This window comes from Centrocercus urophasianus, unplaced genomic scaffold (genome assembly GCF_019232065.1).
Source record: "Centrocercus urophasianus isolate 14NV4802_14NV808 unplaced genomic scaffold, USGS_Curo_1.0 seq_9, whole genome shotgun sequence".
Classification (NCBI taxonomy): Eukaryota; Metazoa; Chordata; class Aves; order Galliformes; family Phasianidae; genus Centrocercus; species Centrocercus urophasianus.
Genome location: NW_024885532.1, coordinates 12,686,341 through 12,698,888, shown reverse-complemented (window position 1 = coordinate 12,698,888; position 12,548 = coordinate 12,686,341). Strand labels below are relative to the sequence as shown.

Genomic DNA, 12,548 nt, shown 5'->3' with positions numbered 1-12,548 from the left:
GATTTCTGTAAGCTTTTTAACCTGTGGCATGTAACATTCTGATCATTAATTAGCTTTTAGAATATAAGCAAATCACACAGTATGTAGACTAGCTACATGGTATATCTCAAGTATTGTCAGCCAAAGAGATATCTGTTGAATAGAATTTTCTTCTAGTGTTTCACAGCAGAGGGAAAGAATGTCTGACAACTTCAGAATGTCTGTCATTTATGTAGATGAAAATAGAGGGTTTTTTTTACTAGCAAAAGCTTAGTAGACTCGCATAGCATCAAGAAAAAAAAGCAATATTTTCAAAGACTGGAGGAAGTGACTTACAGTGAGGAACTTAAACTATTTAAACTGCATCATCAGTTTTCTTCATGAAAAGTTGCCTTTAGAAAAGAAGTGACAATGACAGAGAATGAGTGCCTTCAGAAGAAAATAATGTTGGATATGTAAGGATTCTTTCTTTATCTAGCAAAGAAGGGGTAAAGATGGTCCCAGATAACTATCATTCTGGAAATCTCAGGTTAAATCCAAACCACCCATTAGCCAATGTGACTGCACGTGACCCATTGATCTAGCCTATCCAGAACCCTCTGCAAAGCCTTCTTATGCTCAAACAGATAAACAGTCCTGACTAACTTGTTTCATCTGCAAACTCGCAGTTCATTCAAGCCTCTCAACCAGATCATTGAAAAAAATGTTAAACAAAATTGGCCCTAAGACTGAAAGCTGCAGGATGCCTCTGGTGACTGGTTTTCAACTGGATTGAGCTGCATTCACTGTAACTATTTGAGCCTGGCCATTCAGCCTGTTCTTCACCAAGTGAAGCCACAAAAAAACAGTTTTTCCAGGAGAATACTGTGGGAGATGGTGTCAAACACTACTAAAATCCAGGTAAACAACATCCACAGCCTTTCCATCATCTACTAAGTGGGTTAACTTGTCACAGAAGGAAATCAGGTTAGCCAGGCCGGATCTGCCCATGCTGTCTGCTTCTGATCATTCAGTTTTGCCTAACAGTTATACACATTCCCAAAGGCTGGACAGTGAAATTTATTGTCATCTAAAACATATTTGCTACAATTTATTATAATGACGCCACTCCAGACATTGTATGTAAAATAGTGTTCACTGACTTCTACGATGAGAACTTTGCTGGGTTTGTAAAATGCATGTAAAGCATGCATGTAAAGTCATTCCCAGTGTCTATTACTTTGCATTTTTCACTTGCTCTTATGTAATCAATTCATTTTTTTTGTTATTATTATTTCATTAAAGTATTCTTTTAATTCACTCAGTCTTACTGAATAACTAATATATATTTTTCTGTCATTATATTCAATTTCATTTCCCTGAAGGCTAACTTTATAGTGACAGAGGGCGGTGTTGTAGTTAGAAAACTGACAAAATAAAAATGCTATTTTAATGTGAGATCCATGTCCTGCTTCTCTGCAAAAAAGTGTGAATATAGTTAATGTCACATGACTGAGAAATCTGAAAGTTTATTTTCCTTGGGAAACTTTATGTGATGCAATAAGAGATTGTCTATTTGGTTTTGCCAGTTTTCATTGCTTCCATAATAGGAGAAATTACTTGCAAAACTATAGGCAATTCATTCTTCTCACACAAATGAAGACAAAGCTTCTGAACAAAATCTTCTCTGTTTTTGTTTTATAGCATTCATGAACTTTCTATGGGTTTTCCCATTTTAAGTCTCTTCTTTACAGAACATCAAAAGCAGTGGTATCCTTACATTTGCTCCTTAACAACTTGTTCAAGCTTACTATATTTTAAAATATTAGACAAATAGGTTCTGCAAGGTCAGATTTCATTCTGTTTTGGTACAGTTATGTCTGTACTATCTGTGAGAACAAATAATCACTTTGGAATACATTCATGTTCAAAGTACAGATCACTAATAAGCAAATAAAAAATAACAAAAGTGCTGCATTCCATGAAAGTCTCATTACATCTATCTTCAATGTCTTGTGCACTTTTAAATTTTGCTTTCATATCTGAAGATATTTGGAAGTGAAATTGCAAAGTAGAACAGCCATAGAAGCCTGGAGTTGCAGCTGGTAGTACTTACTCTAATGGTACATCCATGAGAATTAATGGATGAAGATGTGTGTGTAAAGAATGTAAACCATATGGAGAGACTCTTAAAGAATTAGACATAAAACATCAAAAATCTAGAAAACCTGGAAATTCCATGAGATACAGGGTTTATCAGCTTTTTTTTTTTTTTTTTTTTTTTTTCCCAAGAAGTAATCAGAATGTAAGTATTTGCATTTAAAAAAAAAAAAAAAATGATTTAGAGTCTTATTACTACCAGTGTAAGATATGGAAACAGCAATCTGTCAAATTCAGGATAAGGACAATAGTCCAAATTTTAACCAAAGAAGATAAGTGAATATTAGAATTGTGAAATCAGGAATGTGCTAGTTTCCCCATTGCTTGAAATTTTTGTATTTTAGAAAGATACTGAAAATCATTGTGAAGTCACATCCTCAAGGTAGAAATGATTGCATGAAATTTAGCAGTGCTCTTGTAAAAAATTTCACCTACATGATCACAGAAGTAGCTACAGGTCATGTAAATTTATGATTCACTAAATTTGGACATTAAATATCACAGTCCAACTGTGGTACAGACTATATCACGTGATGGGGAATAATGAACAACTCTGAAGTCTGATTCAGACAAACTTGTTGAATCACTAATTGCAGGAGGCCAAGGGATGAACAAAATGTAAGATATAACACATAATCTAATATATAATGACAAAGAAAGTGAGATACTTTGCAGGACAAGCATCTCTATGGGGGAAAAAAAAAACAACAACAAACCACAAAAAACCTAGACCTTTGTGTAAATCTAATTGCATAATATTCTTCTTTCTTGTTCTTCAATAATAAATACAGTGTTTCTCTTCTACCATTCAAACATTCACTCTCCTTTCCACTCCAGTGGGCTTATAAACTAATAATTCTCCTTATCTTCTATCCATTCTCCATCTATTTACTTAACACAGATTGAAAAGCAGAAGCAATTTGGTGTAGGGAGCACAAAATGTCACCAACTCATTAGTATTTACATATATCAGACAACTTCTGGCAATTTTACCTGTCAAATAACCACAGATTAGTTGAATATTCTTTTTTGGTCACCTGTACATCTTTCCAAAGAATTAAGGCAGAGGTATACTAGAACAAATCAAGTAGTTTCTTCTGCACAAAACAAAACAAACAAACGAAAAAAGTAATGATGGTAAAGTCTAACTTGTTTTATCTTATACACTGGATAATTAAATGTGAAATTTCATTTTTGCAGCCATAATTTTAACTGAGTTTGAAATACCATTATAATTCTTGGGATATTGCATCTAGGACAGCCTTAGCTTAAACTTGGAATTTAGGATGTGATGAAAGGGAGAATTAGACCTGACCTACCTTCCTCAGTGAATATTTAGTGACATACTGTAGAAAATACCTGTTCTTATATATATTCAGAGGCTGGTATCAAAGCTGATTGAAAGAGTTATGAAAATACCCTTGCACTCTAGGGCCCAACAATATTACACTGGCATGTTTATATAATGCAGATTTATAGAAATAAAATCTGCCTGCAGCTTATTTACATTTAGTATTGTAGATGAGATACCAGATTCTGAACTCTGCTACAGTATTATCTGGAGAACTTGACTCAAATCATTAGATGTGTTGCCATTATGATTTGTCGCTCCTCAGTGAATCGGGTCATGATGCATGGGTGCAAAGTGCAATGACAAATAATTTTATAATTCAGAAAAAAAATATCTCTGTATGCTCCTCATAATTGGGAGAAAAAAGTCCAAAGCAAAATCTAATATACATGCAAATCTAATATACATGCAAATAATTATTGTGAAGAAAATACTTTAAATGCTCAGGTCTTCTGTCAAGAAAGCTGGAATTACATATTTCCCTTGATATTTCAACATTAAGGAAACAATAATTTAATGACATAGAGGTGCACGTTTCTATTTTATAATGCATAAAAGAAAGATTTTCAAACTAACCTTTAGCTAGCTGCTTCTTGAATGGCAAATAATATAGGTATGTCAGAGCATTGTACTAAGCAAGTCTGTTGCAAAAATATTCCTCTCTATTTAATGCTTAGGAAGTTGTAATTTCTTCTGAGAACTCAAGTTCTTTTATTTAGATTTTATATATTTTACTTTATTTTCTATCTGTGATTTTGCACAATTTCAGCGTATCAGCACACACTGAGCAAGATTACACATACTGATCATAGTACTGCTTTGTGAGATGCAAATGTACCTGAAGAGACTTACCAGTGCAGAAAAGTTAGATGCTTCCAACAAGACACTGACTCAAAGATCTTTTTGGGGGATATATGGCATGACTCTTTGCTTGAGTTATTTCATTTTAATTCCAGTCATACTGTTTAAAATGAATCCTAGTGAATAATCTTTTTTGAAACTGTTTCTTCTTGTTACATAAATAACAAAGCAGTGGACATTTTTTTTTTACTGTCATGAACAACATCTTTTATACATGAATGTGCTCTTCCCAACCGAAAGCGTTAAGTTTTTATGACTGCCAATTTACAAAGGTCTAAGAGTACTTTAGACTTTTCATGAAAGAGATATACTGTAAATCTGACATGTACCAGACTCACAGCTCTGTTGATTTAAGCTTGATTTGAACAGACATTGTGGTCACTTTTTCAGAATATCTAAAAATCCAGCAATTGTGTTGTATAAATCTGGAAATATTGAATGTCACTGCCTAAACCAGTAGGACTTGGTCAACAGCATACACGCATGGTTGTATGAGGGCTGCAGTATTTTCAGCTTGATTACTGAGGTCGAATGATTAAAAATAAATACATGTCTGTGAAATGAGCAATTGATGATTATCAGAATATTCTACAAGTAAGACCTAGAAAAGTTTCCTCTATCCAGTGATCTTGCTTTTGTCAGTATAGCAAATATTCTGAAAAACAAAACAAACAAACAAACAAAAAAACAACTTATACTTTTCATGATTTTTAAAAATTGTTAGTAGTTGGTGTGCTTATAGTACTTTTTTAACAGTTGATCATAAATAATTACAATTTTAGCATACCAACAGGGTATGATAACATCATTTTTTTTGTCCTTAATGCTAAAATAATTTTCTGCATTTTACCGACATTGTTTTCTTCTTGACTTTTATCTCCCACTTGCTGCCCATTAGGACACTGGAGGTTCATATCTGTCTCTGTGTCCATAATGGAATCTCAAATTTTCATCCACCTGTCTGCTGATCTCTGTGCTTTGTTTTCTCCTCATAATGGTTTGTTCCATAGACACACAGCATACTGAAAAATTGGAATTATTTTGCTGGAAAAGTTTTTTTTTTTTTTTTTTTTTTTGTCTTTTAAGGAAATATGTGAATTTGCAATTTTTATTGCCTTCTTCTGTAATCTAGTAATTGTGGTATACAGAAAGAAGATGCAAACCTCCAAGCTAGCAAAGGAAGAAGAATAGAGATCCCTTTATTCTCAACATTTTTATGTTTTACAGTTAAAATAAGTGTAACTGTTAAGGCTCTATCAAGCTTTTATTTACATTCCTATTCTACTTCACATCTTTTTCCTTTGCCTTGAATGCCTTTTTGTACAAATTCAACAAATTGTACAGGCTGGAGAGCTGGGCAGTAAGAAACCAGATGAGGTTCAACTAAAGCAAGTGTAGAGTCTTACACCTAGGGAGGAATAATTGCATGCACCGGTACAGGTTGGGGAATGACCTGCTGGAGAGGAGCTCTGCGGAGAGGGACCTGGGCGTCCTGGTGGACGACAGGTTGGTCATGAGCCAGCAGTGTGCCCTCGTGGCCAAAAAGGCCAATGGCATTCTGAGGTGCATTAAAAAGAGCGTGGACAGCAGGTCAAGGGAGGTGATCCTCCCTCCCCCTCTATTCTGCCCTGGTAAGGCCTCATCTGGAGTACTGTGTCCAGTTCTGGGCTCCCCAGTACAAAAAAGACAGGGATCCCTTGGAAAGAGTCCAGCGGAGGGCCACAAAGATGGTGAAGGGCCTGGAGCATCTTCCCTATGAGGAAAGGCTGAGTGAACTGGGTCTGTTCAGCCTTGAGAAAAGACGACTGTGAGAGGATCTAATCCAGGTTTATAAATATCTGAGGTGTGGGCGGCAGAGTTGTGAGGCCGGACTTTTCAGCAGTGTGTGGAGACAGAACAAGGGGGAACGGCCAGAAACTGCAGCATAGGAAGTTCTGCACAAATGTGCGCAAGAACTTCTTTACGGTGAGGGTGACGGAGCACTGGAACAGGCTGCCCAGGGAGGTGGTGGAGTCTCCTTCTCTGGAGATGTTCAAGTCTCGCCTGGGCGCCTACCTGTGTGACCTGGTGTAGGGAACCTGCTTTGGCAAGGGGGTTGGTCTTGATTTCTAGAGGTCCCTTCCAACCCCTGCAATTGTGTGGTTCTGTGAAACATGTATTTACTGGTGCTTCAGTACCATCTAAAATAACATCATTGCCACAACAGAAGTTTTTTTCATATAGAAGATGAGAGTTGAACTCTGACTCACTTGAAGTTATTCTTCAATTTAGGTTTAAACACTGGTGCCATACATCTTTATATTTCCATTGTTGAACTGCAATAATTGCCTGCTAAATGTTTTATGAAAATGCTAAACCTCTAGACAGTCTGTCTAAATGCCTATCCCACATGCTACATTCTGACAAGCTCTGTTTTCCTAGCTAAAGTGTTTAAAAAATACCTGACAACACCCACCCTTCAGCAGCTAGGTTTCCAAGCAAAGTTTATTTCCTATGGAGAAAGTTGACCAAACTCCATATTCACTTGATAATCTGCATCTTTAATCAGCGTAATTTCTGCTATAATCAACACCTGTTTCAATGTGAATCAGATATTGCTTTGCTGTTATAGATCCATCAAGCTATCTAGTATCTGAAACTTTTTTTCTGATATTTGCATTGAAAGCACATTTTAAAAATCTGCTGACATTTTACACAATTACTGTCTATTTTCAGAACGCTGAGATTTGAAGAAAAAATAAAAGATATTAACTTCTGGAAAACATTCTATCTATAAGTTAACATTTCTTAATAACTCCTATTTGCTGCCTTCTCATCTTTTTGTGAAGAGAGTGACTGAACTATGATTGCTAAAAACAATGTTACCTTACAATCAATCAAAAAGTAATGAACAAATAGTAACAGATTCAATCTAACCCAACAAGGAGTTCATGGACATGTTGGAAATTATGAAAACATCTTTCAATTAGTCAACAGCAATCACATATAAATGGCAAACATGAGAGATGACAGACCATTACTGAAATAAATGAACTATTGAGCCAAGTCAAGATGCTCTCTGATAATTACACAGTAAGTACTTTCCAATATAACAGTGCTTTTCATTTATAACTATATCAAAAGAAATATAAAATAAGAAAGCATGCCAATAGATTTGCAATCAATTTCCAGTAGAGACAGAGCTGATATGGGCCTTACTTAATAAATGGATTAATGAATAAATAAATTCATACATACATACAGAAATGAGGTTTAGGGAACAGATTTTTAATTTACAGTCTCCTCAGTGATCTTTGTTGTATCTTGAAAGGCAGGAACCTCTCCCAAGTCATAAATCGTTCTATTCTAATTGTGCTGAGTTCTTGTCATGAATGGAAATGGAAACGTGCCACTTCAAATGCCCTATTAAGATGTTCATCTGTCTCCAGGAGGATAAATCATGCTCTACATTTTCAATTTTCTAATACTGTAGGTATTGTAGGCTTGCAAATATGCCTAAAAATATTTGATAAACAATAACTGCTTTTTGAAAATTCAAAAACTATTTGGAAAACATTTTATGAACTTCAAGTCTTCGAAGCCAAAATAATATATATTACGAAACATCATTTTATGACTGAAAAAATATGGGCTTAGATTAGTCAACACATTTATATTTTAATATGTATTTTCCTCCTGAATTTTATCATGATCTAAGAATTAAGCCAAAGTCTAGATCATCAGTCAGTAAGGTCTCAAGCCTACTAGCAATAAACATCATATATTTATCCTGGTTTTAATACTCTTAAGTATTATATCTACTAATAAGTTTTAATTAAAAAAAAAAGAAGCTGTAAATAATCGCCACTGCACTGTGATTTCATGAGTCTGTCATGTGAAAGGCTGCATATAAATCTCACAACGATTTGTGATCTGAATAAAAGATGAAAACCTGATGCCACTATTTTTGAATTATCATTTTGTTTTCATTCATATTTTATGCAAATTTAAAACAATTAAAACTTAATTGCACTCCATAATTTAGGAAATGAGTCTTTATTCTGTCTTGTACTCAAAATGTAGGGGAGAAGATTTAGATAAATGAAAGCATTGACTTCAAGGTTTTATATTATTTAGAGAATGGTCTTCTTTACAGATTAAAATTACTAAGAAAAATAATTTGATAAACATTTGGACCTCCCTAGTATTATAAGTTTCAGGAATGTGACGTGTTAAGTACATAGCTACATTTGGAATTCAGATGTCAGTTAAAATCCACCACATTTGAACACTACTGGGGAAAGGGACCTGGGGGTTCTGGTGGACAGCAGGATGATCATTAGCCCAGCACTGTGCATTTGTGCCAAGAAGGCCAGTGGCAACCTGGAGTGGTTAGTAGGTCGAGAGAGGTTCTCCTCCCCTTCTACTCTGCCCTGGTGAGACCGCATCTGGAGTACTGCGTCCAGTTCTGGGCTCCTCAGTTCAGGCAGGACAAGGAACTGCTTGGGATGGCCCAGCACAGAGCCACAAAGATGGTTAAGGGAGTGGAGCATCTCCGTTACAAGGAAAGGCTGAGGGAGCTGGGTCTTTTTAGCTTGGAGGAGACTGAGGGGTGACCTCATTAATATTTATAAATATGTAAAGGTGAGTATCATGAGAATGGAGCCAGGCTCCTCTCAATGACATCCAATGATAGGACAAGGGGCAATACATGCAAGCTGGAACATAGAAGGTTCCACATAAATATGAAAAAAAAGCTTCATGTTGAGGGTGACAGAACATTGGAACAGGCTGCCCAGAGAGGTTGTAGGGTCTCCTTCTCTGGAGACATTCAAAACCTGCCTGGATGCATTCCTGTGTGACATGGTCTAGCTGCTCCTCCACCGGCAGGGGGATTGAACCAGACAATATTTCAAGGTCCCTTCCAATCCCTGATATTCTGTGGTTCTGTGATTGTATACACTGCACCTGCTGACAACGCATGGAAAGAACCCACAGCTTTTCTAGAGGCACACAAATGAATGACTTTTTCTACAAAGTGCTTCAATTTATTTTGCACTGAAGTTGACTTGTCATAACTTATAAGGTGAAAAGTGCTACTTGTTCTGCCTTATGGACCAAAGCACTGATATGAACTGGAATGTCCAAAGGGAAAATATGGAAAACGACTAGAATGTTTAGACAAACTAAACATACACATACATCATGATATATATAGTATATATCTACAGGTATATGTGATGCATATGTACACATATATAAGTTTTCATATATGTTTCAATTTGTTGTTATGAATGTATAGAATTATTAGTTATATATTTATATTACTACAATTAATATTATTTGTAGATGAAAATGAAGGTAATAATGTCTTTCATTTTGGTCAAAATAGAGTCTGAACTTTACCTGATTTTACCTGTTTTCTTTACTGTATATATTAACAGCTTTTCAACAGATGCTTCAGCTTCTTCATAGTCTTTTCCTTGACTAACAGTTTTCACTACTACTATTTACAAAGTACAGAGTTATCTGTATTTTCTTCACTGCACATTCTCTTTTTCTCTTCCCTTTAACTACCGTGTTGGATATTAGAGCAATATGTGTGGAAATGGAAAATTACACTGTGTCTAAGAAGAAGAAGGGTCATCCTCTTTCATTGTTTTATATACTTCATGCCAAATCATGACATCTTATAGTTTTATCATGAGCAAATATATTCTGAGCTTTTTATCCAACAATTCTCTAACTTCCCATATTTTCTTTCCTCCGCCTTCTGAACATACTCTCTTAAGATTCATACTCGCACACACAAGTTTCATGACAATCAGATTAACAAGCACTCTGTAACCTTAAGAATACTTTCTAGGTACTTAAGAATACATTTACATATATTTAGCTGGATAAAAACAATGGGTTGAAGCCATAACCTACTACATAAACCAAGACTCTGAAATCTTTATGTCCTCTGGGGTCATCTGGATAGAATGAATTACACCTTAAGCTACAGGTTATAAAAAGAAATCCAAAGCTTTCTCACCAGCAATAAAGGGAAGAAATTTTTATAGCAACTTCACTCAGATGATTCCTGCTTCCAAGAATGAAAGAGGAATAGTATGATCCCATAACTTTCCTGCAATCTAAGCTGAACAGAGGTTTAGTAGCTACTACTGTGTGCCATTATCCTTCTTTCCATTCAGACCAACTTGAAAATACACATTTAGTTATGGACTGTGAAATCCAGATGTTCACAAAGCCAAAAAATGAAGTTGAAGTGTATGCCTAACAACCTAAATCTTGCCCACAACAGAAGCTTAGACAGTTTTTACACAGTTAATGGAAAGCACAAGCCAGTTTAGGACACTTCCCTGAAAAGACATGTAGCCTAATTTTCCCACAGAAGCATTTATATTGTTTGCTTTGGAACAATAAGCTCAGTGTGATTTGTTTGTTCAGTTCCTTCATTTCTTTTTTTTTTTTTTTTTCTTTTTGTTTCTTCTATTAAACATATTTTCTTTTCTTTCTTTTTTTTTTTGTTTTTGTATGTAACATTTACCTTCAGCCTACCACTAATTCCTCATTTCTTCCTTCCCTCTTCTTCCTCTGTGCAGCTTCTTCCTTTTTCCTTTTTATTTTCTGAATTCATCATTCAAAATACATTTTTATACTCTCCCCTTTTTGTTCTTTCAGTTATTTTCTACTGCAGTTATGAAAGTTTTAATTTGATCTTTCTCTTTCTGATACCAATTTTCATTCATTGTTTTCTGGCTTCACATTACTCTTTTTTATTCCATAATGTTTTATGCCCTATTTGATATTAAATATTAGTATCAAAGACACCAGAATTAGCTAATAGCACATTTCCCGGTATGGTCAGGAAAAAAAAAAAAAAAAGAAAAAAAAAAAAAAAAAAAAATTTTTTTAAAAAAAATCAATAAAATGATTAACAATTCACAATAAAATCATGGACAAAAATTCTGTCAGAATTGGAACAAAATTTGTGTATGGAGTGCATTAATTTTAACTCCATATTTGTAGTTCATCACATAAGTCTATTGTCTTCATTGGACTTAAAGTTCTATTAATTTAAACCTCATATCATTACATACCCTAGGAAAACCACTTTACCTTGTAGTACTATTGAGAAGTCAAAATCAGGTCAGTATATCAAAAGTCTGTGCACGAATATGTATAGGCAAATTTTATTCTAAGATGTGACACATTTCATTGCAGGGAAGATATTTAAGATATATACGACATTTTGCAGTTTAGAAATCTTTTTTTTCTGCACTGAAAATAAGTAAAGATAACTAGCTTAGATGTAGACGCATTAAGTAAACCTAAATTAAATTTAAAGACAATAATTGAATTTCTATTTGCATTTTGGATTTTGAAAATCAAGACAACAAATGGAAATGAGAGTTCAGATATCACATTCAGCTTCTATATGATCACTATAGGCAATTTAGGAATAACTAATTAGGGAAAACAGGAATACAACATATCTTGCTTAATGCTGATAGTGGTATGAACGATCCTTGAAAAGCTATGGAATGTATGTTTACAACAGAAACGTATGCTCTACCAACCACGATTAAACTATTAAACTTTGTGAAGCATTATTATATTTATATATTATTATATATTATTATATTATTATTTTTTATTTTTATTTATTTAATTTATATTATTATATTATTAATATATTATTATATTTATAATTATTATATTGTGAAGCATATAAAGCATTATGTAAAGCATTATATTCATTACTGACATAATGTGTATACTCATGAGCATATTTCCTATCATGCTGTATAACAGAAAAAATATAATACTTTGAAACAGCTTCATCGCCGAGGTTCGCTGCTTCAGAGCTGTTCCAGCCAGAACCGCAGCGACCGACCGCGAGGTACGGAGGGGTTTCGGCCGGTTCCCTCACTCAGGGATCGGCGACACAACAGAGCGGCTGGGCAGCTCTCAGCCGGGCAGTTCTCGCGAGAGCAGCTGACGCGGCGGGGGCGTTGCCAGGGCAATGGCTCTGCGCTCACTCCCCTCGCCTACAAAAAGCCTCAAGGACAGAGTAGGAATTGAGGTGCGAGAATCACCAGGGCTGTTTTAATAAGGAGAAACTGTAAGCCAGCCATACACGGGACTATGCAGCAAAGATGGTTGTTATCACTCTCAGGTGAGTAGTAAGTGCGAGGGCTCCTGTTAACGACCCGGCAACGGCGTGAGGGCC

General features: G+C 35.1%; 1 protein-coding gene across 2 annotated transcripts in view; it reads right to left on the bottom strand.

Moving 5' to 3' along the window:
- KLHL1 (kelch like family member 1) overlaps positions 1-12,548 on the bottom strand; it is a 220,081-nt gene that overhangs the window by 15,363 nt on the left and 192,170 nt on the right. The window lies entirely within an intron of this gene.